Source organism: Puma concolor, chromosome A3, assembly GCF_028749965.1.
Source record: "Puma concolor isolate L17-30 chromosome A3, mPumCon1.1.hap2, whole genome shotgun sequence".
Taxonomy (NCBI): domain Eukaryota; kingdom Metazoa; phylum Chordata; class Mammalia; order Carnivora; family Felidae; genus Puma; species Puma concolor.
In genome coordinates, this window is record NC_141669.1 from 55,858,884 (window position 1) to 55,884,701 (window position 25,818).

General features: G+C 42.4%; 1 long non-coding RNA gene across 1 annotated transcript in view; it reads left to right on the top strand.

Annotated features, from left to right (window-relative positions):
- Positions 1-25,818, top strand: part of LOC147582463 (uncharacterized) — a 266,379-nt gene that overhangs the window by 217,187 nt on the left and 23,374 nt on the right. The window contains exon 2 of the long non-coding RNA XR_015248718.1: positions 14,553-14,606. This is a non-coding gene — a long non-coding RNA (uncharacterized LOC147582463). The remainder of the gene's footprint in view (positions 1-14,552; positions 14,607-25,818) is intronic.

The window sequence follows — 25,818 nt, forward strand, 5'->3', positions numbered from 1 at the left end:
TTAAAAAAATGGGGACCCCAAGCCTAAGCCCCACAGTCGTAAGGGACATTGATGACATAGGAAGACTGAGACATTCTCCAAGCCCAACACTGAGCATCAGACCCTGCTTTCGCTGCTGAATTTCCAGCACCGAAGCTAGAAGGCGGAAGTAGCAGGCCTGGGTGAAAAGTTAGGTGATGTTTATAGTCATGGAACCAAAATACAGGAGGAGGCAGGTGGGTGAAATTTGCCTAGGTTGCCTCCATGTGTATAAATCATGAGCTTTTAGTTCGTTTAGGGGAAAAATCAAGCATTCCTGAAACAGACCCATTTCCCCCAACTTTTTTAATGTGCCTTTTCCTGGATTTTGCTTTCAAATCTGCATGAATTATTTTTCTTCTATTAAATATTAATGTGCCTTTCTAAGTAGAAAAACGGGGCAAATTAGGTCTGGTACGCATGTTCCCTGCTACTATTTACTGCTGCTGGGGGATTGCAGCAAATGCCAGCTCCCAGCACATTATTAAATCAGGCCTGCACTGAGCCCAGATGTTACACCGGAGCCGGTGCAGTAGATACAGGTTAAAACCAAACAGCAGCAGGTGCCAGGTTCTCTCTGGTGGGGCTTGCCTTCCCACATCCTTCTCCCTTCCCGCCCCCGCCGCCCGCCCCCAGTCCTGTGTGTGCCTTTTGGCAAATTCGCCATCAACTGGGTGCAGCTCGCTCTTCCTGGAGCAGTAATTGTGTAAGGGGGATTTATTTTTTTAAGCCTGTTATTTTTTCCCCAATGACTCTTTCTACTTGATTAGTTCAGGATCAATATGTCTGGTAGGCAGAACGTGATGGGGAGGGTGATTTATCAGTGTCAGGGGTGGCTCTGGGCTTTGTTCATGTGACTCTCCTCTTCATAGTGACTTCCCCCTCACACCGACACACATGTGCGCGCGCACACACACACACACACACACCACCGCCACCACCAACAACAACACATCCTTCTCTCTGCTTTTCTCCTTATCTAAATTCTACTCATATTTGTGACCAAGATGAATTTGGCCTTCTTGCTGAAGGCCATCCTATGGTGTCTAGTTTGTGACCTCCAACGAAACTGTGATGTTTCAGATGATGATTGTTACACGGTATGGGTTATGGTTCCCCAATAATCTGTAAGCTTCCTGAGGGAAGGAATTATATCTCAAAAATATGAAGTGTGTAAAGAGCACAGGATTTGTGGTCAGGATCCTGAATTCTGACTATGCAACCTTGGCAAAATTTTTAACGTGTAGGATACAGTTTTACTATCATCACCTACCTTCCTCCTTCTCATCATTTCTGAGACTCAGATCATTGTTTCTCAAATTGTAACATGCATATGGGTTTCCTAGGATCTGGAGTGGGCCTGAGATCCTGTGTGTCTAATGGGCTCCCAGGTAATGTCGATGATACTTGTCTGCTTGTCACACTTTGAGAAGCAAGGTCTCAAAATGAATCCTAAGTGAGATAATATATGTGAAAGTGTCTTGTAAACTCAAAGACCCTGCCTATATCATTGCTAAACCTTAAGTCATCCTTGTCTCTTATTTTTGATCCCCATTTCAAATTCATCGGCAAATCCCACTGGTGCTGCCACAGAAGGCATCCTGAATGCAGCCATTTATGACCCCCTCTATCACTTCCAACCTCAGCTAAGCCACCTTCACATCTCTTGCTTGGAGATTATTGTAGTAGCTTCCTAACTGGTCTTCTTGCTTCTACTCCTGTCCCTTTCCCACCCTCTTCTGGATCCCTATTGTATTTTCTGCATCCAGCAGCCATGTGATCCTTTTATAGTATAAATCAGATCCTAAAACTCTTCTCTCCCAAACTCTTCAGTGGCCTATGAGGGCTTGATCAATATGGCCCCGACTGTTATTTGCAGCTGCCTTCCTTCACCTCCTTGCCTCTCACACTTTTTCCCTCTGCAAGAACCTGGCTCACTCTGTAATTTTATCCAGCCCAGTTCTCAACTTCCCTTTCTGTAGTAGCAATCCCATCATTATTTACCCCCTGGCCTGGATTTATTATGTTTTCCATCACACCTACTACTACCACCTAACATTCCATCATGTATTTATGTGTCATCCGTGGTCTGTCTCACTGATGCAGAATAAGCTTGTGGGGACAGAGGGTGGTCTGGCTTGTTCTGCTCTGTATCTTCAGCATTTAGAGCAGTGCACGGCACATAGTAGGCTCTTAGATATTTGCTGGATGAAAGGGTGAATGAATTATTCTTACTTAATTGAATTGCTATCTATCCCATGCCTGACAGAGTGATTACTTCATAAGCATTTGCTGAGGCAATCATCGTTGAGGTTTTTTAAACGGACGGTCCCTGGATGTCTGTCAGTGGGACAGTTACTCATGTTTACTGTGGGTCAAGTACACCAGTACATGATTGATCTTCATGACTGAAAAATGTAGACCTTTGAACAGGAAGTAGAAGCAAATGTCTGAATTCTGAGAAGCAAAATTGTGAGAGTTGAGATGAGTTACAGGTATCTTGGCCCCTCAGGACTGCTGATCTTTGCTTAATCGCTTCTTAGCCAAAATGATGCTACACACACACGCACGCGCGCGCGCACACACACACACACACACACACACACACACACACCTCAAAACGAGCCAGCCAAACCACACCAAAACTAAACCACAACAATAATGGAACTAAGTCCTAAAGGGAAAAGGACAAATTGAGAATCTGGGTTTCTGATCAAGTAAAAACGCTGTGTAAATGGGTGCACACAGGGGAGGACTTCTCAAGTTGGATAATGGAATCTCTCTTTACTTCAGTTCATCTAAAATAGCACATTAATAAACTGAACCAAATGTGGTGCTACAGCTGGTTTTATTGGTCATTAACATTTACAGAACCACGTGAAGTCATGTTTTCCAATTTCGAGATTAAAAGATTTAGCTGGCCTAATTATCGGCCTCTAAATGGGGACTGCATCAGAGTGCAGCCAGCAGAAGAGTTGTCTTTGCCTTCTAGGATGCCTTTGCCTTCGCCTTCATGGTGCAGGTGATTGAAGACAAACGTGTTCAGTGATCCTTGGCTGGATTTGACCCTATAGCAGGGTGGCTACTGGCAGCTTCCTGGCCTGCCACTGCATTGTCTACAGTTTAAAGGTGCTGTATTTTGGGTTCAGGAGGCTACCTTGTACACACAAGCAAATGGCATCCATCCTTGAAACCTGAGTTATTGCTCGGGTTCTCATTGGTTTTCTGTCTTCTGTTCAGTGAGGCCAAGCCATTAATTGTGTGATTAAGTGTGATTAAAACGTCTACCTGAATGAGATTTTTGGTAAATGAATTAACTCATCAGAAATAGTGCTTGCCAGACCACGTGTCTTGATTTTTGGTTCAAGAAATACGGCAGGCTTGAGGCAAAGGCAGGGGAGGAAAGTAAGTGTGAGGGGGGGGGTGGTGCACAAAGAAGAAAATCAACCAGCATTTTATTGAAACCTTTCCCTCACCTCCCTGCCCTGTGCAGGGATACTGAGATAAGTGCTCTGGGGAGACCATGGCAGAAACACACACAGAGACAGCCATAGACTCAGTTTTTGTGGCAGGGTGTGCACTGTTTGGCCCCGTGCCAAGGACAGTGACTCTCTTGGTGAGGATTTGCACCCAGGGCGTCACAGGGATATACTGTTGATGGGACTGACTCCATCAGTGTTATTTCTCCCTCCTGCCCACCCTGGACCACTTGCACATGCCCAGCATGGGAAGCCATCAGGGAGGCAGTTGCCCAGAGGGAAATGTGACTGCCCAGGTACAGTTTTTCCTGAGCCATGAAGATAGTTTCTGGTTGTTGTAGCTTTACTTGTTTTCTGCTCTCCAGGCACATTCTAGAGAGCGCTTCTGGACTCTGGAGGGGGGGGGGAGGGGGTTGGAGGGGGGGGTGTACTTACTCTGCACTGTGAGCACCTAGTTTTGCTGAATGAGTCTGACCAATCTCCAATCTGGGTTAGAGTTTTCTTTTAATTGGGACTCAAGGAGCAGGGCAGGCTAGGGGAAGGGGTTGAGATCTGAGTGACATCTGGTTTGGCAAACGAGAGACTGGCTGAGTCTTTTATTCTCTTTGGGCCGAGCTTCCTCATGTGCAAAATGAGGACAGTTGGCCCATCAAATGACCTCACATTCTATGCTTTAATAGCAACAGTGGGTGGCCATGGGTGGTCCTGAGTGTAGGATGGCTGTGACCATCTCTATCTGTAGTAAGAAATCTGGCAGCATTATTGAAGGTGGATGGAAGGAGGGAGAGACTGAAGACAGGAAGAACACTTAAGGAATGCTTACATAGTTCCAGATCACGGTTTTAGTTTCTACTGCTTCTGACTTTTTTTTTCAGTGTCTCCAGACCAGTGTCCTCCTGATCACTGATCCTTGCTTTTTAATTCCTGTTGGTTATGGGTTGAATTCTGCCCCTCCATACACACCACCTTCCCTTCAAAAAAGATATGTTGTAATCCTGAGCTCAGTACCTCAGGATGTGAGGCAGTGCATTTCTGCCATTTAAGGCACTCAGTTGGTGGTGCTTTGTTATAGCGGCCCTAGCAAACTGATACAATATCTTTCTGCTCATCTGGTTTCATACCATTGGCAAGCCGTGACCACCAGCACACTGATTTCTTCTCAGTCTCCCCCAATGTGTTAGTCCTTGTATTGTAAAACTTAGACTGTGCTTCCTACCTTGCTCTTTCTTGGGGCTATCCCTGTATTTTGCACGTAACTCTCCACTTAGTGGTTGCTGTGTGTGACATGGGGAGGTAAACGTGGTGGCCCTACAAATGAGCGGCTTTATCCACCTCTGGGCTTTCCTGTTATGCCCATACTCTGCTGCCACCTATGGTCTCTTGGGGTCTAAGTCCCCCACCATGTTTTGAACTTCTCATTAACATGTGAAGCTGAATCAGAAGGCTGAAGGCTTGTGACTTGAAGCTCCTTTCTTTACTTTTCAGATTTGTTTGCAGATAATTACAGCATTCTTGATCCTGTTCCCAAACCATCCCAAATGCATTTACTCCAAGGTATGGCTCTGAAGTTGGAGATCAAGTTATAATCCAGTGACACATAACTGAAATAATGTGACAACTCTGAACAATATTAAATTCTCAAATGTCTAAAGTAAACACAAAAATGTGAGAGGCCGAAGGGGCTATGTGATCTATTAAAAACCTAGTTTCCTTATAGTCAATTTCTCTTGTGGTATTCCAATATCAGCTTTCTCTTCAAATTTCTTTTTTAACATGGGCACTGGAATTTTATCATAAGTATACAATATATTGCTTTGATCATTTCTGGCCTATCTTGTTTTACTAAAAGAAGTCAAAAGAGACACACTTTGCCATCAATCAACAGACATGCATTGACCTTGTGCTGGGTCCCACAAGCTCTCTGCTGGAAATGTAAACATGGTCTCTGTCCTAAGTGAGTTGGGGAGATAAGACACTCACATTCCAAGTACTTAGAGGACAATTAAATGCTAAATAGTGTTGAACTGGCCTCGGTGCAGTAGGAGTCTGATTTCATGGAGTGGTTGGGAGAGGTTTGCTGCCTGGATAACATGTAAATTTAGTTTGTTGCTGAAAAGGTCAAGATATTCTGCTTTCCCTTTCACCTCAAAAATTTCCCTCTACCTGCCTGTATTATTGGTTGTTTGATTATAAATCAGACTCCAAATAAGAAACACAAAATGGCCTGAGGTGGGAGCTGTTGGGAGAAGCTGTCACCCTTGATGCAGTAGTGGACGCCTTATTCATCTGAGACAGATAACACTAAGAAATCATAAAAATAACAGTCTCCTATTAGTCTAGGCTGTCTCTTAAGATTCTGTTTCCTACACTTTACTTACCAGAAGATCCACAATTTTCTAAGATACACATAAAGTTTAAACGAGGCCACTGGGAGTTCCTTTCCCATTTTCCTGGTGGGGGAGATGGGAGACCTGTTCCCAGCTTGGAATTTGCACAGATGTGTTTCCAATAAAACACAATTAGGCCTCATGTCTCCATTGTCCCCTTCCCATTCGCTGTGAGGTGGTGCAGATGAAGTGTGAGCTCACACGCAGGATAATAAAGCCATCGCTTGCTTCTCCTCTTCGCTTAGTTTCCTTTACAAAAGTGCAGATTTAATTTGAAGTTTGGAGAAGAGAGGAAGGAAAAGCAACTTTCCAAAACATGAGACAACAGTTCTTTCTAATAGGAACCACATTTTCCCTCTAAATTATGGTACCTGAGGGTCCCTGTGCAAGGGTTGAGAGGTGATGAAGGTAGGCTTGGGGAGAGTTTGGGGAGCTGTGGTTGATATTTTGGCCCATCTGGGCTTGCATCTCTTGGGTTTCTTGGGATTCATGGAATACATCTGACCAGAGTGAAATGTGAGAAACCCTTTAGAGAAGTGACTGTGGAAATAAATAGCAATGAATATTTATATGTCTAGACCAGAGGTCAGAACTCTTTTTAGTTTTCCAGGCCATTAGTGGGGTTAAATAAGGTCTACAGGGACCATAGGTTCCACTGGCAGGGTTAAAATCTAGGTCATAGGGGAAGGAACAAAGTAGATGGGCTGAAGGGAAGAGGTAAAGACTTAAGAAAAAAAAGGGGGTATAGGGAAAAAGTGTCCACAAGGGATGAAACAAGTAGTTGTAACCAGCAATAACTCTGACTCTACTTTAGGTTCAATCATTATCTTGGCTTAACTCAGCATTCTCATATTTTTTTATATGATTTTTAAAAGATGGTTAGATTTTTCCTATACTTTCTTTATTCTCAAAGAATAAAGAGTGGAAGATAGTAGTCACTAGTGGGAGGGGAATCAGAGTTGATAAAGCCTGGGGAGCTCTCCTTGCAGGTGGGAACTCTCTTGAGTTATGGGGCCAGGGGTGATATAATGGAGCCAGGGGTGATATTACAGTAACTGGCACAGAGACTAACCAGTGAAACCTTCAATATTGCCCCTCTCCTACCCCATTCCCTTTGCTGCCCCCTTCTTCCTAAAATGGAGTCATGTTTGTTGGCCATCATGACACTGGAGGGGAAAATGGTTTCTGCCTTTCCAGGAATAACTCAAATCTTGTTTGGAAATATTTGGAACGTGTTGGACAATTAATCAGAGTAATTTTCTTCCAAAGAGAAAGCAGAAAGATTTGGAGTGAGATTATTTGAATAGTGTTAGAAAAAACTATCCAAGAAAATGTCCTTTAATACAGATTTTAGTTTTATATGGTGCAAAGATTTTCCCTTACAAGAAAAGATTGGGAGATAGAAGGCTTTTGTTTGTTTGTTTTTGGTCCTTGTTCTTGTTTGTTTGTTTCAAATTTTTATTTGTTAAGTCCAGAATCAGTTCCTTCAGCCAACCATCCATCTGTCCACCCATCTGTCCATCCATCTATCCATCTACCTATCCATCCACCCATCTACCCATGCATCCACCAGCAAACGTTTTTAGGGAGTCTGCTTTGTGCCAGGAACAGAGCTAGGCACTGTGAATAGAGAGATGAATGAGAAATGATTCCTGCCCTTGGGGAGCTCATAGTCCAGTGGGAGAGAGATATAAACATTAATTATACCGGTGTGATGAATGCTCTAATAAAGTTCAGAGCAGGGTGCTCAGCTTCCCCACAGAGCTGTAGGGCAGCCATCATCTATTTTACTTTAGCCTTCTAAAGGTCTCCAATTCCTCCAAGAGTAAACTCTGAGCCCCAGATCTCAAGGGTGCTGGATTAGGTGTAGCTTTAAAATAAGTCTTGCAGGTTGCAGCTGCTAGTGATTCAAAGACAGTGAAGAGAGAGGACTGTGAGACTAAGTCCCAGGGCTCATGGATTTCTGAATTTATGTTCTCTCAACTTTTTTCCTCCCTGGGGCCTAAATATGCTCTAATATGGCAGTGCTGCATTCCTGCTCCAGCTTGTCTCCAATCTGCTGTTTAACTTGTTTCTTTGGGAGGTCGCTGCTTATCCAAAGAGTTTCACTAAAAGCTGCAACGGGGTAGGGATTGATTGTGTTCCATATCCCTCACTCCATCACCCAAAGCCAGTCAAACAACAGCTGCTGAGGGCTTAGACCACACTGAGCAGATATGCTGCAATTTCTCTCTCTTCTTTTTTGTCACTACTAATCTTTACACTCTAGACTTTCCAAAGCCAGACTGCGGTCAGGAGAAAGATAGTGACAGTGGGGACACACAAGTCCCTGGCAGAATGCTTTCAGGTCGGAAACAAATATAGTCAAATACTCTAGTGGGATTTTGTTTTTGTTTTGCCTTTTGCTACCAGGAATAAGAATAGGAAAAGGGAAGTATGAAGTTGGGAAAATTTTTGTTGTTACCGAGGTTTGAATATTTCCAGTATCAGAAATTTGTGACATAGTGGACAAGATGCTTCTATTGATTCCACTGAGAAACATTTTTAATGGTGTTTGCTACTGAGGAGAAGCTTTCCAACCAAGGGAGAAGGAACGTTCTAGATTCACATATCACCATGAATGCATGGCCTTAGAAAACAGCTGAAAATCTTGGTGTAGAGAGAATGTTTTCTTTGCTAGTTTAATGCTCTCCTAAAATGTAAATTTGAGTTTGTTTGGGTTGTAGAAAAGTTGAGCTGCTTGGCAGACGTTTCTGTGAATTATGTGGTTGAAGCATATTACTGAGCCTTTTGGTGACCCTGAAAATGTGATTTTTAACAGTTAAGGTAGGAAAGAAATTATCAGGACTAGCTAAAAGGGAGGAAGATGGGACTGATATTTTTGAAGTCATAGGACCTAAGTTTAAAGGCAAAACAATTTAAAAAAAGCATGGTGATTGCTTTATAAACTGTCATATTTGGGCCATTTGGGAAAACAGGTTGGAATTTTCAAGTTTTAGCACTGGAGGGAGCAGATGTACATACAAATGTAAATCACACCCAGTCGTTCAGATGACTGGGGTGGATAGGACCTAGTGACACTTAACCATCCTATGCCTTACTACATCATGTAAGTCCTGGACTTAAGTCCCATAGCAGGTTGGAGCAGCCTTTTGAGGGCCTGATTCAGGGCAGGGGTATAGGAATTGACAAGTTGTCCAGTCAACAGTACCTGCATGAAGTTTTGAAACCCCCTGGATGAAGGTGCCACCGTGGTATAAAACCTCCTGTCCCATACTTGGCTCGCCCCTTTTCCCAAGTGAGGACATACCTCATTTGGGGCACTAGTCACTCCTGACTCTACCAGCCTCCTTGCTCTGCCCTCCCTTCTCTAAGCCCTAGCCCATGATTGGTTCTGCCTTGCTTGAACCTTAACCCTCATATGAATAGTTCCTGAGTGTTTTGTTGTTATTGTTAATGAAATCTTAGAGTCATATTAATTTTTGAAGGAAATCTGAGTACCTTCCCCAACTGAAACCAGAGAAAGATGGTACGGGAGGAAACCTATGAGAGTCTAATTCTGGGAGTTCACAACTTAATTCAAGCATATGTCCCTCTAATGACATGTGTCAGCATGTCTGTTATAGTGACTTGAGGAATATACACTGACTGTACGTGAGAATATTTATCTCCCATGTGACCCATTTCCATCCCGAATCTTCATCAGATGTTATTTTCTGCATAGGCCACACCTATGGCCCTATGCCTTTGCTCACGCTGTTCCTTCTGCCTCTGGTGCTTTTCTTCTACTTCTCCATCTATCAGGGTTCACATCGAGTCCACTTCTGTCTCTATCACAAGTGTCTATCAGAATGTTTGGCATGTCACAGGATTCCAAGTGAGAAACCAATTCAGTGAATATTTGATTGAATGGAAGGGTTTGTGATGTTTGCCATGGGAAATCGTGGACCATGAAAAAAACACTAAATAATACTCAGTAAAAATCAATTCCTTTTTAGAATTATTATTGGAAGGCAAGTAGCATTTGGGAAGGCAGGAGGGAGGGAGTTACAGGTGGGAGAAACTGTAACGTCAAAGGCATAGAGGTGGACATGAGCATAGATTTTAGGTAAAAGTGAGATGTGACTAATTAGATTGGAAGAGGTATTGAAAGAAAGAATAGGAAATAATGTTTGGAGGGCCCATATTACTAAGCCCCTTGAGAGGTCTGGAAGAGATGAAATAGGTAATGAGTAGTCATTGAAGGTTCTTTTTTTAAAATTTTATTTAATGTTTATTTGTTTTTGAGACAGAGAGAGACAGAGCATGAATGGGGGAGGCTCAGAGAGAGACAGGGGGACACAGAATCTGAAGCAGGCTCCAGGCTCTGATCTGTCAGCACAGAGCCCATGCAGGGCTCGAACTCACGGACCATGAGATCATGATCTTAGCTGATGTCAGACACTTAACCAACTGAGCCACCCAGGAGCTCCTGTCATTGAAGGTTCTTAAGCAAGAAGTAACATGATGCAAATGGTGGATTAGGGAAATACATCCTAAGGTAGAGCAGGGGAATGAGCTGTAGCTGTACTGGCAGAGACTGAGTGTGGTATAAAATGGGCTGTTGTGAGTCAGGGGTGGGGGGTAAGTTTGTTCTGGTAGAATTTGAAAGGAAAAAATGCCACACTTGGTTGAAATGAAGAAATGCCATACTTGGTTGTAGATGAGGAGAGCTAAGGTTCTTCTTATTGACTGACTTGGGATTAAGAACATCTAAAAGATTAGAGGAAGTATGTTATAAATAAATATACTTCCATCTTAAAGATTCTTTTTTATGGTCAATCAGCAAGCCCTAATTTGTGAGAAGAGATGGGTTTTGAACATCTATTATTCTAGAGCCTTGACCAGATGCATCTCAACATTTGGGCACAAATCTTTTCTTTCTCTAGTGCAGAAAATGTTAGAAGCTTTTCTGCTGATTCTAGATGAAAAATGCTGCAAAATTTCCCTTCTCAATTTACTTTTATCAACTGTGTGTTCTATCCTATACCTTTTGTAGCACTGCATATTATTAAATATTTTAATCTTTTTGTCAGTGATGAATAGAAAACAGTATCTTATTTTAATCTTGTTTGCATTTGATTGATGAATGATATTGAACACCATTTATGTATAAATTAGCCATTCATATTCCTTTCTACCTATACATATGTTATTGCCCTCTGTTTTTTTTTTTTTTTTTTTTTTTAATTTTTTTTTCAATGTTTATTTATTTTTGGGACAGAGACAGAGCATGAACGGGGGAGGGGCAGAGAGAGAGGGAGACACAGAATCGGAAACAGGCTCCAGGCTCCGAGCCATCAGCCCAGAGCCTGACGCGGGGCTCGAACTCACGGACCGCGAGATCGTGACCTGGCTGAAGTCGGACGCTTAACCGACTGCGCCACCCAGGCGCCCCTGCCCTCTGTTTTTATAAGGGGATCCTTTGTCCTTTTTATTCACTAATAAAAGCTCTGTTTAATAATGAAATTAAGTTTTGTTCATCAGAGCTGATTTCAAAAGCCTAACTTTTCATAGATTCTAAATCTAAGTTTATGTGGATTATCAAACTATCCAATCTGTGAGTATTCAGGTGGTTTAGAACTTCCCAAATCCACCCTCCTTAATCTTCAACTACGTTTTTTTGTGTGTGTTTTGTTTTCATATTTAAACCTAGAGTGCTAATTTAGAAAACCAAAAGTACCAAAATGTATCCTCCTCTTTTCAAATCTACATGTCTTTTTGGTGACTCCGCATCTCTAATCTACACAAAAATACAGTGTATTTATTTTTTTTTTTTTTAAATTTTTTTTTTCAACGTTTATTTTTATTTTTGGGACAGAGAGAGACAGAGCATGAACGGGGGAGGGGCAGAGAGAGAGGGAGACACAGAATCAGAAACAGGCTCCAGGCTCTGAGCCATCAGCCCAGAGCCTGACGCGGGGCTCGAACTCCCGGACCGCGAGATCGTGACCTGGCTGAAGTCGGCCGCTCAACCGACTGCGCCACCCAGGCGCCCCAAAAAATACAGTGTATTTAAAGTGAAGAGGTGTTTAAATGTAGTTTCAGCCTTTCCTTTGGAGTGTCCAAGATCATGCTGGAGTGGGGTGGAGGAGGAGTACTGAAAGATCATGTGTCTGACAGGTGCTGCTATCTTGGTTCTCATATTCTGAACCCCTTAAGGGAACTTGACAACTCAACTGACCATTATGCCTGTTATGGGGTAAATTGTATCCCCCAAATTCATATGTTGAAGCCTTAAATCCCAGCACCTCAGAATGTGACTGTATTTAGAGATAGGGCCTTGAAAGTGGTAATTAAAGTAAGATGTGGTTATATGGGTGGGCTGTAATCCAATATAAGTGGTATCCTTGTAAGTAGAAGAGATCAGGATATGGACACACAAAGAAAGACCATATGAGGACACAGGGAAAAGGTGGCCTGCTGCAAGTCAAAGAGAGAGGCCTTAGAAGAAACCAACCCTGACCACACTTTGACTAAGTCTTATGTACACCTCATAAATCATTCTCAGACTCAGTTCCATGGGAGCCTAGAGGACTCCACAGACAAGTTTTAGTAGTTTTGCAATCTTTTTATTTGACTTTCCCTTGGAGAATATATTTTAACTATTTTAAAACACTGTAATAAAAATAACACACATTCAGACTTGTTTTATTTCACGTTTTAACATATCTAAAAACACCAGCATATTAAAATGTGCTGCTAGGTTAACTTAACTTGGAATGAACATCAGAATAAAATCCTGCCATCTGGATGTACATATTTGATGAGAGATATTGATATTCTGCACTGGTCTGTCTGTCTGTCTCTCTTAAATGTTGACATGATTGCTCCACGTCTCCACTGATAGAAAATTACACAAGTGCGTTTGTGAACACAGTACATTTGCACGTGCTCAGTTAAGTGCTACATCAAGCTTATTTGCATTTGTTCTCCTCATGGCATAAAACTTGTCTGTGCACCCACAACTGACTCTCTCACATCTTGAAATCATCACTTTAGAGCCAGAATGAATGTTTCCTTTTTGACTTTATGATTAGAAATGCAAGAATTTATTAGGTGTTACTAACAATTCAACTTTGAAACAGATACTTCCTACTACTTTTCTTGCAAGCTTCTGGATGAATTTAGTTGGACAGAAACCCAGGCTGTAAGGGCAGGTTGTTCTAAAACAAAGCAATACAAAACTATTGCCACTTGCAACTACTTAACCAGAATCCGTATTTTCTAAATACTGTGCGAGTAAACCAAAATGAAATAATAAATTGGATACTGAGGATTATATACAATTGTGATTATTCCAAATTTTTATATTCACCAAATCAGTCTCAGAGTGGTCAGCAATATACTTTATACTACAAATACATGGCGTATATGAACTCATGAAATAAGTATATTCTAGTGAATTTCTGCTCCTATTTGTCTCAAACATGAAGATTCCACATGAAATCTCATTTTCATTAAGGATACCATTGCTGCAAGGAAACCCAGCAAAATTTCTTGCAGCTCTAACTTCCTCTAATCTTCCAAGGTGGGTGTGAACAGGGTTCAGGGAGGGGTAAGTCAGGGCATAGAAGGGTGGCTGATCACCAGTCTTTATGTTCAGCGTGGGAGCTTTCTTTTACCTTTTTGACAGAATGATTGAGTGTCTAGGTACATACCTACACCCATTCTGGGGCATTGCATCTGGTTGAAATTTCAATTGAACAAATGAATAGGCCTGTGAAAACTACATGGTATGTATAGGAAATTATCAAAGATGGCTACAAAGGTTTTTTAAATATTATTTTTATAAGGCATATTTATAAGCCTTATTTTATAAGGCATATTATAATTACTTTGAAACTTGCTAAAATTCCATTAAAATGTATTGCATTTCCCTGGTCACCTCCTCTCTGAAACAGATCTTATCTGGAGGCAGTATCTGATAGAATGTGCGGGAGGAGTAGGTCCTGGGACTGGGGTTGGGGTTGGGTGGGTATATGAAGTGTGGGGAAGTGATATGGCCATTTTGCAGCCTGCATAGCAGATGTGCATAGTTGGAAGCAGGGACCCTAGTTTGTTTCAGCCGCCACCTTTAGAAGTCTCCTCACCAGAGCTTAGCATATTCCAAGGCCCTCCCTGAGTGTGGGGTATTGTGGCCTGGCTGTGACTACTGGCTCTGGAAGTAGATAGCCCCAGTGGTGCCTGTAGAGTGTTCAGAGACAGAACAGAGGGGGAGCTAGGGTTGCACGTTTGTCTGCACCTGACTTTTTCAGTGGCTCCCCCCCTTAAGATGAGAAGTAAGGGTTAGGTTTTGATTGCTAGAAGGTAGTAGGTTCCAGGAGTTGCCTTGGGACTATATTCACCCACCGAGATGACTGATTTTAGGACTGAGTTTTTTTGTCTGGAGGACTAGTTAGGTTGAGGTGGCTGCTCTTCTGATTTGATCTTGGTTATTGGATTAGTTAGGATAAATGTTCACCTACATAAAATAGAGATTCTAAACAAAAGTGGCTTAAATAAGACAGACTTTATTTTTCTCTCATGTAATAGTCTGGAAGCAGGAGGGTCAGGGCTGGTGTGGAGCTCTGTTTCACAAGATTGTCCAAAGACCTAACACTTTCTATTTTTTTCCCTCCATCTTTAGGGTGTTGCCCTTATATGAATGATCCTAAATGGCTCCCCTACATCCATGATCCAGGTAAGTGGATGGAGGAAAGAGGGAAGGGGTGTTGATCATTTAGGACCACAGCCTGGAAGTGAATGCGTCACTTCCATTCACATGGTCTTGTCTAGAGTTTGGTTACATGGCCATGTATAGCTTCAGGGAAGAAAGACTGAAAATGCAGTCTTTCTTCTATGTCATGTGCCCAGATACAAATAGTTGGCTCTATTTCAAAAAGTAGTAGAAGCATGAATATTGGGGGGTACAACTGGCTGATTCTGCTGGGTGTTTAACAAAGTATGAATCACCATGCTACTAGTTGGACTTCTGCAAACACATTTTCATCATAGAAGTAAATGGCCAAGGCCGAGAGGTATAGTGTCCAGAAGGAGAAGCCTGGTAGCCCCTGGTCTAATGGTATTAATTGATACTGCCACTATTAGTATTTGTTTTTCTGAGAGGCGGGCAAATATTCATCTAGGAGGCTGCCATTTATGAATGACTCCATGGATTCCTTGGTCTCTGGATTTTGGCCGATGGCAGGCACAGGAAACAGATTGGAAGGCAGGAGGCAGTGAGGTACTCCCACTCGCTCCCTATTGGCCCCTGGCAGGCATGGCGAATTCCCTCTGTGAAGGTCCCAGCTCCTATCTAGCAACCCTCTCGTAGCTGTAGCTCTTTTTAGGTCCCAGAAACCACCCCTTCTCCTCATTTCTTCAAGTCTAGAGCTGGTAACTGTTTCTGCCTGCTGTTGGCCTTGGGTGCTTCCTTATTACTTACTGTTTTCCCTTCACTTGCCTATACTTTTGAAAATAGTCATGCTATGAAATTCTCTTCATTTGCCTTCTCTTTGTTCCTGGTGAATTCCTGACTGCTTTCTTGGTGAATTCCTGACTGATGCAAACCTGGATTTGGGTGTGTGTGGTCAGGCAAGCCTAGCAGAGGAGAAAGGAACATGGTATTTGTGGGTATGTGCAAGGGAGAGATAATGAAAAGAGGTCTCTAAGCTAAGTAAAGAGAAATGAGGGCATGAGCAGGGCAGATAGATCCAAAAAGTGGAAGAATCTGTTGTTGGGAAATCCCTCTGGAGTCAAGGAATTTGGGGTTTGGGGTACTAGAATGAGTGAGTGAGAAATTGGGGACTATCCTCAGAGAACAGAGAGCTTAAAATAGAGAATTTGTGACTGATGCAGTTGTTGCTAATAACAATATTCAGGTCATTGGTTCTCAGCCCCAGCCTTTAATCAGAATTTCCAGGGGAGCTTGTAAAAAAATACTGGTGACTGGCTTCAGCTCTAGAGATTCTGACTGTAATTGGTCTGGTGTGGGACCTGGGAATTGTAATTTAAAAAAACTATCTCAGATAATTCAGATGTATGGCCAGTGCTGAGAATCAGTAGTCTAGGTATAAGCATGGGTGGATAGGAGGAAATGATCCTTAGCAGCCAGAGGTCAAGGAATTGAGAGGGCTGAGGCTTGGAAGAATCATCTATGTTGAAGTCACCAAAGGGGTAGCAGGGTTCATGGTGGAGAGAATTCAGTCAGTCTGAGGCTTGGAAGAGCTTGAGACTTAATTACTCTGGGGACAAATTTCTGGCCCTATCCTCTGCTCTTAGCACGGAGTCTATGTCCAAGGGCAAGGTTGGCTGTAGGTAAACTTTTCTTTGGCCTACTCCCTCTCCCAACTCACCTCCATCTTAGGTTTTCATTGTTTGCTCTTAGAGTTACCTTTTCCCACTGCTGGTGTTTGGGGAACCACAGATTCAGGGACTCTGCAATGTCTTACCTGGATCTGATTTTCTTGAGATCTGACTCAATTCCTTATTCTTTTCTAACCTATAACCTTCTTCCTCTACTCATCAAAAAAAAAAAAAAAAAAATTGCCTTTCCTCTGCCTGACTCCCTCAGGATTTTTTTAGTGGGTTGATTATTCCCAGAGGCTCATTTCTACCTCAGAACACCTAGTAACAAGCTTGTATATTGAGAGGGGGCTTCCCATATTGCAACACACGTGTTAGGGCACTCAGGTACACAAAATAATTCAAATCCTCTTTATTTCCAGGTAAGTGTGTGTAATACTGTCTAGCTTGTTGAGAGAATAGTCCATTTTAGCTGGAAGTTTCATCCTCTTTTATTTTCTACATGCGTGCCATTGTGGGGCCATTTAAATCAAATTCTTCTCTATAGCTGAGCACAAAACCTGCACATTTCTGGTTTTGCTCTTTCTGAAGATAATTTCTGCTGTTTAATGAGATCTGAGAATGAAGTCAGGCATGAGCAGGAGAAAGGTCACAGTGTGTGCTCAAAGGTATATTAACTACTGTTGGAACTGACATCGGTCTCCTTCCAAGAGGACAAAATTAAGCAGCAAATAGTAAATACGTTCAATGGCACTTTATTGCAAGTAGGACCATTTACAATGAAATAAGAATATGAGAATGGTTTCAAAGAGAAAATGGGAGTGCTTACAAATAGAACACATCTTACCGGTTAGAGTGGGAATGTGATTCCAGTCAAGGTTAATGGGGAAACGGTTAATGAAGGGTACAGATTCCAAAGCTGCATGATGCCATATTGTATCTCACAGAGGTAATTAATACTAGAGACTCTGGCTAAATGGACACATTATACACAGCAGACAACTTGAAATTCTGCACACCATATAGAGAGGCTCCTCTGGATGCTTTATGACTCACCCTGATACTGACAGTATGACATTAGAGTCCATGTTTTCCATCCCTTTTCCTTGTGGAGTCAGTGTGGTACATGGAAAGAACACCAGACAGAGAGAAAGGAGAGGGGTCCAGCCCAGACTCCATTGCTAGGGGGTGGTGTGCAGCCTTGGGCAAATTTCTTCCTGCTTCTTTAGGCTCAATTTCCTCTTCTGTAAAATGAAGGGGTTGAGGAAAGTAATCTGTAAAGTGTTTTCCAGTTTGAATCTGAGATATTCTGCACTTCATTGTCATACCACCATTATCACTTAACCTACCTCATAATTACGTATGGATGGATATAGCTGGGTAAAAGATTGTATGTGCAAATACAGGTGTGCATGAACATTTACCTATATTACCTGTTTGTGGCACATATGTGTACTTCATTGTTACCATGACTTTGAAATGACGTAACTGTAGAGATTTGTGTTTAAAAGCTACCATCAATGTTCATGTTTTTTTACCGCCACCCTCACATTTTTTCCCCCCAAGGGTAAGCTAACAGGAGTAAGGTTACCTATAGAATTAATGCCTGGGATTAAGATGAATGTGGGTGAAAGAGCCCCTTAGCCTGCTGGCTGCAGGATTATCTGTCTCTTAAGAAGCACCTTCCTTTCTCTCCTTTTCTTGCTCTGAACACCCGAGGCGGGAGAATGAGGCTAAGGATCTGTAGCAGCAGGTGAGGGAAGGAATGGGGATCACATTACATCCTTCACATTTAGCTGTCTCCTTGGGCTGTCTGGAATCTTCCCTGTTTGCCTACTTGAGTAGAGGGGCTTAAAAGTAGGGCATTTGCACACACTGATTTTTCATCCTAGTGATCATCTTATTGACAGGCATTGCTTCAGCTGGACAGTTTTCTCTCTGTGTTCAGGCCTGTTGGTAGGTGGCATCCCGAGGGCAGATTCCACTCTTATCCCCACCTGACAACTCACTCATTGCTGATTTTTAAAATTCCCAGGTGCACCTTGTTTGTTTCTCTCTTCTCTCCTTCCGTCAACCCCACTACCTATCCTTACTCTTGCTCCTCAAAAAACAAAACAAAACAAAACAAAACAAAACAACACACAGCCTCCCTGGGTTGTCTGGCTATAGAAGTTATTCATGCTTTTTTTAAAGAGAAGTCAAGAAATACCTTCCTGTTGTTCTGAATGAAATAGCTTACAAAGGCCCGCCAGATCCCAAATTTAGGAGGCGAGGGTGCCCAAGGAGTGACACACTAAATTTACACACTAGATTTACACACTAAATCTTCAGCTTCCACCTCCCTCCACAGACAATGGGAAGGAAAATCATGGAGGGTTGGCAACCCCAGAGCCAAGTTACCACGTGACATTGACAGCTGCAGAATTGCACCTATTGATTGTGGTGTAGGAGCGAATCTTCCATCAACCTTTAATTGAGCTGATTCCCAAATAGAACAGGGTCAGCTTTTGCTGTGCTGCTGAGTCTAAATAGCTGTGACCAAGCTCTGGTTGATATCTCTTTAACAGACCCTCATTTGGAAACTTTTTCACATTCTGTGTGTTCTAGAACATTGGACCTTGGTTGAGAGGGTTCATCAGAATCACTGAGGGAAGTGGTTAATCCTAGAGAAGATGGTGCCTCATGCCAGTTATCTCTGATTCAGTGTCTCGACAGGAGGCTGGGCAATTGTATTTTTAATAAGCTACTTTTTAAAGGCGATTCTAATGAGTACCCAGAAACTTCTGGAGGATTCCATCACAAATTAAGAGACATAGTGACCAAGTGAAGGAGACAAAGAAATGCTGAAATTGTGAAATAATCATATCACATCTTGTTCTGTGGGAGGGAATATGGCTGCATGGATGTGAAGAGAAGTACATTAGCACTCTTTGTGTGTGATTTTCAAATGTAAGGACATTGCTCTTGCTCTTTTCTATTGCTGTGTTGCTTGCTTCATTTCAAGGAACAATTGGACTTTCTTGGAGGGGTCTATCATTTAGATACAGCTTCCCCTCAGACTCCATTAGGAGGGACACTTCCCAGCCATCACCGCGGACCTGTTGGTGAATCTGGCATTCACTGAAAGAATAAATTGGATTTCATTACATGATACTGTATAATGTAGGGTGACCTCCTCCCATTGTTATGTTGGGTGGATGCTCAGACAGTTCTGATTTTGATTTCCTGGTAATTGCTTCCTCATGGATTCAGCCTTTAAAAAAAATTATTTTTTATTTTTTTAGTCCCAAACAGATGCCTCCACCGATCCCTTATTGCCATTCTCAGCCTCCCTCAAAGCCTGACTTGTTCCTTAATGAATCCGCCGCACACTGAGCTGTGGCCAAGGAAAATCAAGAGGCCATTCCATCAAAATATCCGTGATGGAAAAGCCTGTTCTCATTCTGAACTTGTGTTTCACTTCTGTCCCACCTGACCTGGAGGGTCTGCCGCGGGGGTTATGGGAGGACATTTGAACCCTGGCTACTGTTAAAATGTCCTCATTCCAGTGACTCTACTTTGTTTACATTCCTGCTCTGCTTTGCCTTTGAAGCTGCTCCTTATTGGTGGATTGGCGGAGCCTTATGGCTCCCATACATTTTAAGGCTGCATTCCCCAGAGTTTGCCCCAGCGATGGAGACCTGCACTTTGTCTTTTAAGCAGATAAAAAGAGAGGTCAGTCAGAAGTAATTCCCCTACTCCTCGTATAAACAATTTAACTGCTGCAGCAACATACTTGCTTGGAATTACTCCCTCAGATTCAATTCCCTTTTCCTGCTCCACTTGTAAAAATGGTTAGTGTCCTCTATAAACTGCAGCTCACCAAGGTGCAAGGCTTGCTGTGCGGTTGTAGAATAAATGTTAATCTAATACAGGTTACTAGGTCAAATGCAATCACAGGCTTGTGGGAAAAGCTTAATACTGTTCTGCTTCTTCTAACACAGTAAACCTGGATATTATATGATAGGTTAAACACCAGTGAACCATGGCAAGAATTTTCTTGAAAGTAGGATTTAGTACAAAGGAAACTACATTGAAATGGTGACCTAGGATTGACTTTGCTCTCCAAGAGAGCATTCTGAGATGCTGAAGTGCACTGTGAAAACGGACTCCTTACAAATGTGATGTTCTAGAATTCCTTGCTCAGGGGATGAATGCCAGTTGGAGCAGCTGTGACACATCTAAAGGTTTCATATGTTGTCAACTATGACTTCCATTCCCCCTCATTCCCCAAAAATTCATGAGTGCAGATACACACACACGCTTACACCCACACACAAACTTTTCTTCTCAAATGTGAATGTGGCATTGGATGGCCTTTAGAATTTGGGTCCCAAGTTGAACATCTAGTAAACACAGTGTCAGGAGTGCGGAGCATATGTGGGCGAACTGCCTTGAGAAGACTGTATACAGATCTTCTTAGTGGCGGTGGACTCCACACTATTTTATGTGGATGTTAGTGCTGTTAAGTGTTCCCAGCCTGTATTTGTGATCAAATGCCAGAGCCGAGATGTACATATGCTAGCAGATGTATAATAAATGCTTAAGTAAATGAACATCAGGTTTTAGGGGAGCTGTAAAGTCTGGTTTGTGGGACCACTTAGGTTCTGTCCTTCATGGCGGCAGGGGACTAAGCCAGGACAAACTTGGTAAAGTCTTGTGGGGGGTCTTCGGGGAGGATGCACCGAAACTCTCATCATTAGCATCGTAGTGGCAGTGCAGGTTCTCCTCTTCGCTTCCTACCGAAACCCCATTCAATGAGCAATCACAGCCAGAAAAGGAGCCCTTTCACACAGACTGGAACCCACTTCTCCTCCTGAAAGCAGCTGGGAACTCTGCTTTGTGTCTTCTTTTGGCTCTTAAGGAAAGTTCTAACCAGGCTCCAGGAAATTGTTTGATTTGTGAAAAATATATTTGTGCATTTACAAATGTGACCTAGCTCTCAAGTGATTAAGCTAGATCATTTAGCATGTTAGCTGAGTTAGTGTGTAGACATTTGATAAAAGGCCTCTTGCTGCTTGGGTTTGCACGTTAGATGATTGAATTAATCAGGTGATACATTCCTGGATGGTTATGAAACTCTCATGAAAGTCACTGCAGGCATGTATGCGACCCTTAGGAAAACTGCATAAATGAATAGGTGTAGGGTGGATGTAGATTTTGGTGAAATGCATTTTTTAAGTTCTATAAAAGTAATAAAGATTTTTAGGAAACAAACCCAGCGAACTGGATTTCATTACTGAACTCGGTTGTTGGCAGGAATGGAAGAGACCTTATATGGTTCGTTTTTGTGCGATGGCTCTGCATGGCTGTCCTCTCTGGCCAGCCTGTCCTAATCACCACTCCTGCAGTCCATCCCCCACCCCTTTTTTTGTGCTGTGAGCAGGCAGCAAGCCACTAGGACTCAGAAAAGGTGGCTGGAGGGAGGCAGCTGAAATGGACTCTCATTCAGATAGTTTCCCTGCAGCTGGTATTAGAGCTAGTTCCTTCGACAGAAATGGGGACCCCAAGGGCCTCCATTGATTGGGAAATGTCAAACACATAATACATAGATGACTTAAAATGCCCTAGGCTCCTTTTCTCTCTTTACTACAGACTGAATGGTCAGGTTTCTCTGCCTCTTTAGGACTCCATTTTCTCCCAAGTTTTTCTTTGAAAAGATGTAAAGGGGAAAATGTACCTTTCTCCATAGCTTCTGTGTATGCATTGAGCATAGAATGTTGGCAAGACCTATGCTGTGGCATGCTTTCTGTAGGAGTTTGATACACAAGCATTATATTGGGGATGTACATAATCCTTCAAATGGGTAGAAGCCAAGCTGGCAAGTTTTTAGGCAATGGCTTGCTCAGGATGAAAATGCCAAAGAATGGAATATCTTCTTAGGCTGCCATTGGCAAGTTCAGAATGGAGACTGGCCTCTATAAAGATGTCTTTTCTGTGAGTGAACATGGCCTTAGGGGTCAAATGAAGTTTTGCTCCTTCTTGGCTGTGTGACCTGAGACTACCTAAGCACTTTGTGCCTCAGTTTCTTCAGCTGCAAAATAGGAGTGATATCTAACTTCCCCTTTGTACCTTTATGACAAGTAGGGTGGACATGGGCCTTGGACATGCTGCCCTGTTTGCAGCAACAGGTCATCACATTTCTCGTTTCCCTCAGACTCCTGTTTCACTGCATTTTTTGACAGTTTTGAAGGCCTGAGCATTTTGCTCCTACCCTTTGGACTTTTTCTGACTTTAGGTGTTTCTGACTTTTCCTAGGGACACCTTTGCCCTCCTTCCTGTCCACACTCTCCATCAGCTGACTGGCTTGGGTGGGTGATTCAGGTGTCTCTCCACAGGGCTTGCGGATGTCAAATGGTGGATTGTGCGTGAAACATCTAATAGTGGGTAATAGATAATTCTTTGTCCTCCTTCGTTCCCTTCCCTTTCCCAAGAAATGCTGTCAATTACCAGATGAGGCAATTTGGGACATCACTTAAAAATCTCTGCGTTTGTGGATAATAGGTATAATAATGCCCATTCCACCGGGTTAGGGGAAGAGTCAATGAGATTAATAGAGGTTAGGAAGTCCAAATCCTGTTATCTTCCACCAAGAAAAGTCAAGGCCCCTCAGCCAAACCCAGGGATAGGATTTGAGAATCAGAACCATCCAAGTGGTAACAAGTATTTGCTATCAGGTCTGACTTACCCAGTAGACACAGTACATACAGAGCCTAGGGTGCACGATACTTTTAAAGACCCATGAAAATATCTTAGTTTCTTTCTATGCCAGAAGGAAAAAGGTAAACTTTTAGAGTGAAGGAAGTTTTAAAATACATAATATTAATAAATGCATTTTATAACAATGCAGTTGTAAAATACAACCCTTAATAGTTTTTGTTTATGGAGGAAGGCAAGAGTGTCCCCAAGGCCTATGAAGGTCATATGCGGCCATGACTTACTTCATGAGACTTGAAAGTCTCAATGGCTAATGCACATGTCACCCTTTTGACAGAAATTCCTATATTTTTTAAAATGTTTATTTATTTTTGAAAGAGAGGGAAAGAGAGAGACCACGAGCAGGAAAGAGAGAGACCACGAGCAGGAGAGGGGCAGAGAGAGAGAGAGAGAGAGAGAGAGAGAGAGAGAGAGAGAGACAGAAGATCTGAAGTGGGCTCTGTGCTGATAGCAGAGAGCTTGATGCAGGGTCGAAACTCACAAACCATGAGATCACGACCTGAGCCAAAGTCGGGCGCTTAACCAACTGAGCCACCCAGGTGCCCCAGAGATTCCTATCTTTTTTCATGCACTCAGAAGGAAGTTCCTCACAGATGAGCAAAAATGCTTAATGCTGGTCACTCTAAGTGAAGGGAACTGGTAACAGTCACCAGAACAAAAATGTGTTTCTTCTCCATACCAGAGGGCAATTGTAGGTAAGGAGACCCAGCCTCTGAATGGAGAAAAGTCTAACTATTTCTATTTGTACTTGATTTTCTATAACCAGAGAACAGATGTGGGATGTATTTGCCATCAGGTCTAGAAAAGTTCTGGGATTGGGAAAAGTATGAGCAGTTTTGTCAAATGTAGAATTACATGGAAATCCAGGATTCATCATGCATTGACTCCTCGGCCACACAACTTCCAGGATACAGGGAATACAAATGCATTTAGCTCCCATTAAATAAGAGGAGAGAAAACCAGACGTTCCTTCACTGAAATTACTTCCCTGAGTATAGGGATCAAACAGGACTCACAATCAGGGAGTCAGAATATGTTCTTTAAACCTTCAAATTACTGCAAATGAGGTGCAAGCCTCTGTCCTTACTCTGTGCCCTTTCTGCCTTGTTTTAAATCCTCTGGAGGGGTAATTTTCCTCCAGACAATTACATCCCATCCCTCAGAGAAGGATGGCTACTGTGTGTAAAGTCATTCCAGCTAAGCACTATGGGCTCTAATTTCATCACAACATTATGAAACTGATCAGTTTCTTTGTATAAAATCTTAAAAGGGCTCTATGGACTCTTTAAGCCAAAAAAGGGCTTTTGAAAGCAGTTCAGGAAATTGCCAGCATGGAAGCGATTTCCACATGTGTCTCTCAATATTGCAATCTCTCCCTTTAGGTGCTGATCTTTCCTAGACTGTAATAAGAAATGAAAGAACAGCTTATTTTTCCTTTTAAAAAGAGGCACAATTAAAAAAAAAAAAGTCCCCAAGAATCTTGTATGTGGGAATGACATGCAGACCATTAGCTTTCTTTCCTTGGCTTTCAGGCTGATCTGTATTCTCAATTTGCTATAAGTATTCCATTCCATCTAGGTCAGGAAGAATTACTTGTGTGTAACTGAAGTGGAGTGTGGATTTTAAGCAGAGCATGTGATCCTAAGAATGCAGAAAGATGGTATAAATTTGCATCTTCTTAAGAGGAACCCTGTCTAAAAACACTGAAACCATTTTAATCTAATAAAACAAAAAGGGAAGGGATGGAAATTCCATCCGAAGACTTCACACAACCTTTTCATTTCATTTGAGTAAAGAATTACAAAATCATCTGTCCAGCTGTTAAATGCCTTTGAGGGAGATTTTTTAAATTGTAGTGCACACTAAAATGGAAGGTTAATATCATGCTTTGGAGACAAGGGGAACAGCTTCTATTTCTGGGTAATGAGTCATGCCCTTCTTCCTGAAGACCTTTCAGAAGTGAGAGTTGAAGTTACCTGTGGGCTAGAGAGGCCATTGCTCCAGGAAGGCCTATGTCATCAATGAAGACACACAACACGTATCCTTCGGGACATCTGAGTCCCTTTGATGCCCTGCCATGGAGTACAATCTTGGCCTCCTCCTAGCAGGGTTGATGATTATTTACTGGAAACTGACTTGTGGCTCATTTTGTGGTATTTCTTAAGCTGCTGCTTTTGAATTTATATGAGTGTTAGCCTTGGTCTTTTTCCTTCTTCTCTCACTTTGCCACTGGGCCATGCAACCCACATGGAATTGGATTTCTTGGAACAGATTTGCTGTCGATTGATGCTCATGCTTTGTCTTCAACTCAATTTCATGTGTCAGAACCTTAGGGTGACATATACGAATGAATAGGCAAATTGCACTTAGTACTCTTCTGGCAAGTTATCTGAGAACTTCAGGGTAATTGCTTAAAGAGAGTTTTTACTCTTAAAGCTGGTCCTAAGCATTCAAGTTAGTTCAACTTCACAAATATTTTTGAGCATCCACTGAGTGAAGATCTATGACAGGTGCCATAGGGATAGAAAGATGTAGAAGATATGGTTTGTCCCTCAAGGACTTTGCAATCAGGAAGGGAAGACAGAGAGTATGGAAGAACTCTAGTACATGAGATACTCACCATACTATCATATAGACTGTGGAGCCCTGCAGAGAGTTACGAGTGGGGAATAGGTGTTGTTGGGATTGAAAGGTGAGAAGAGTTTTATCATGTAGAGGGGATAAGAGGTGAGGGCATTTGGAGCAAAAGGTATAGGAATAAAGAAACATAGAAGAGTGAACCATCACTGTGTTTGTGTCTGTGTGTGTGTGTGTGTGTGTGTGTGTGTGTGTGTGTGTGTCTGTCTGCGTGT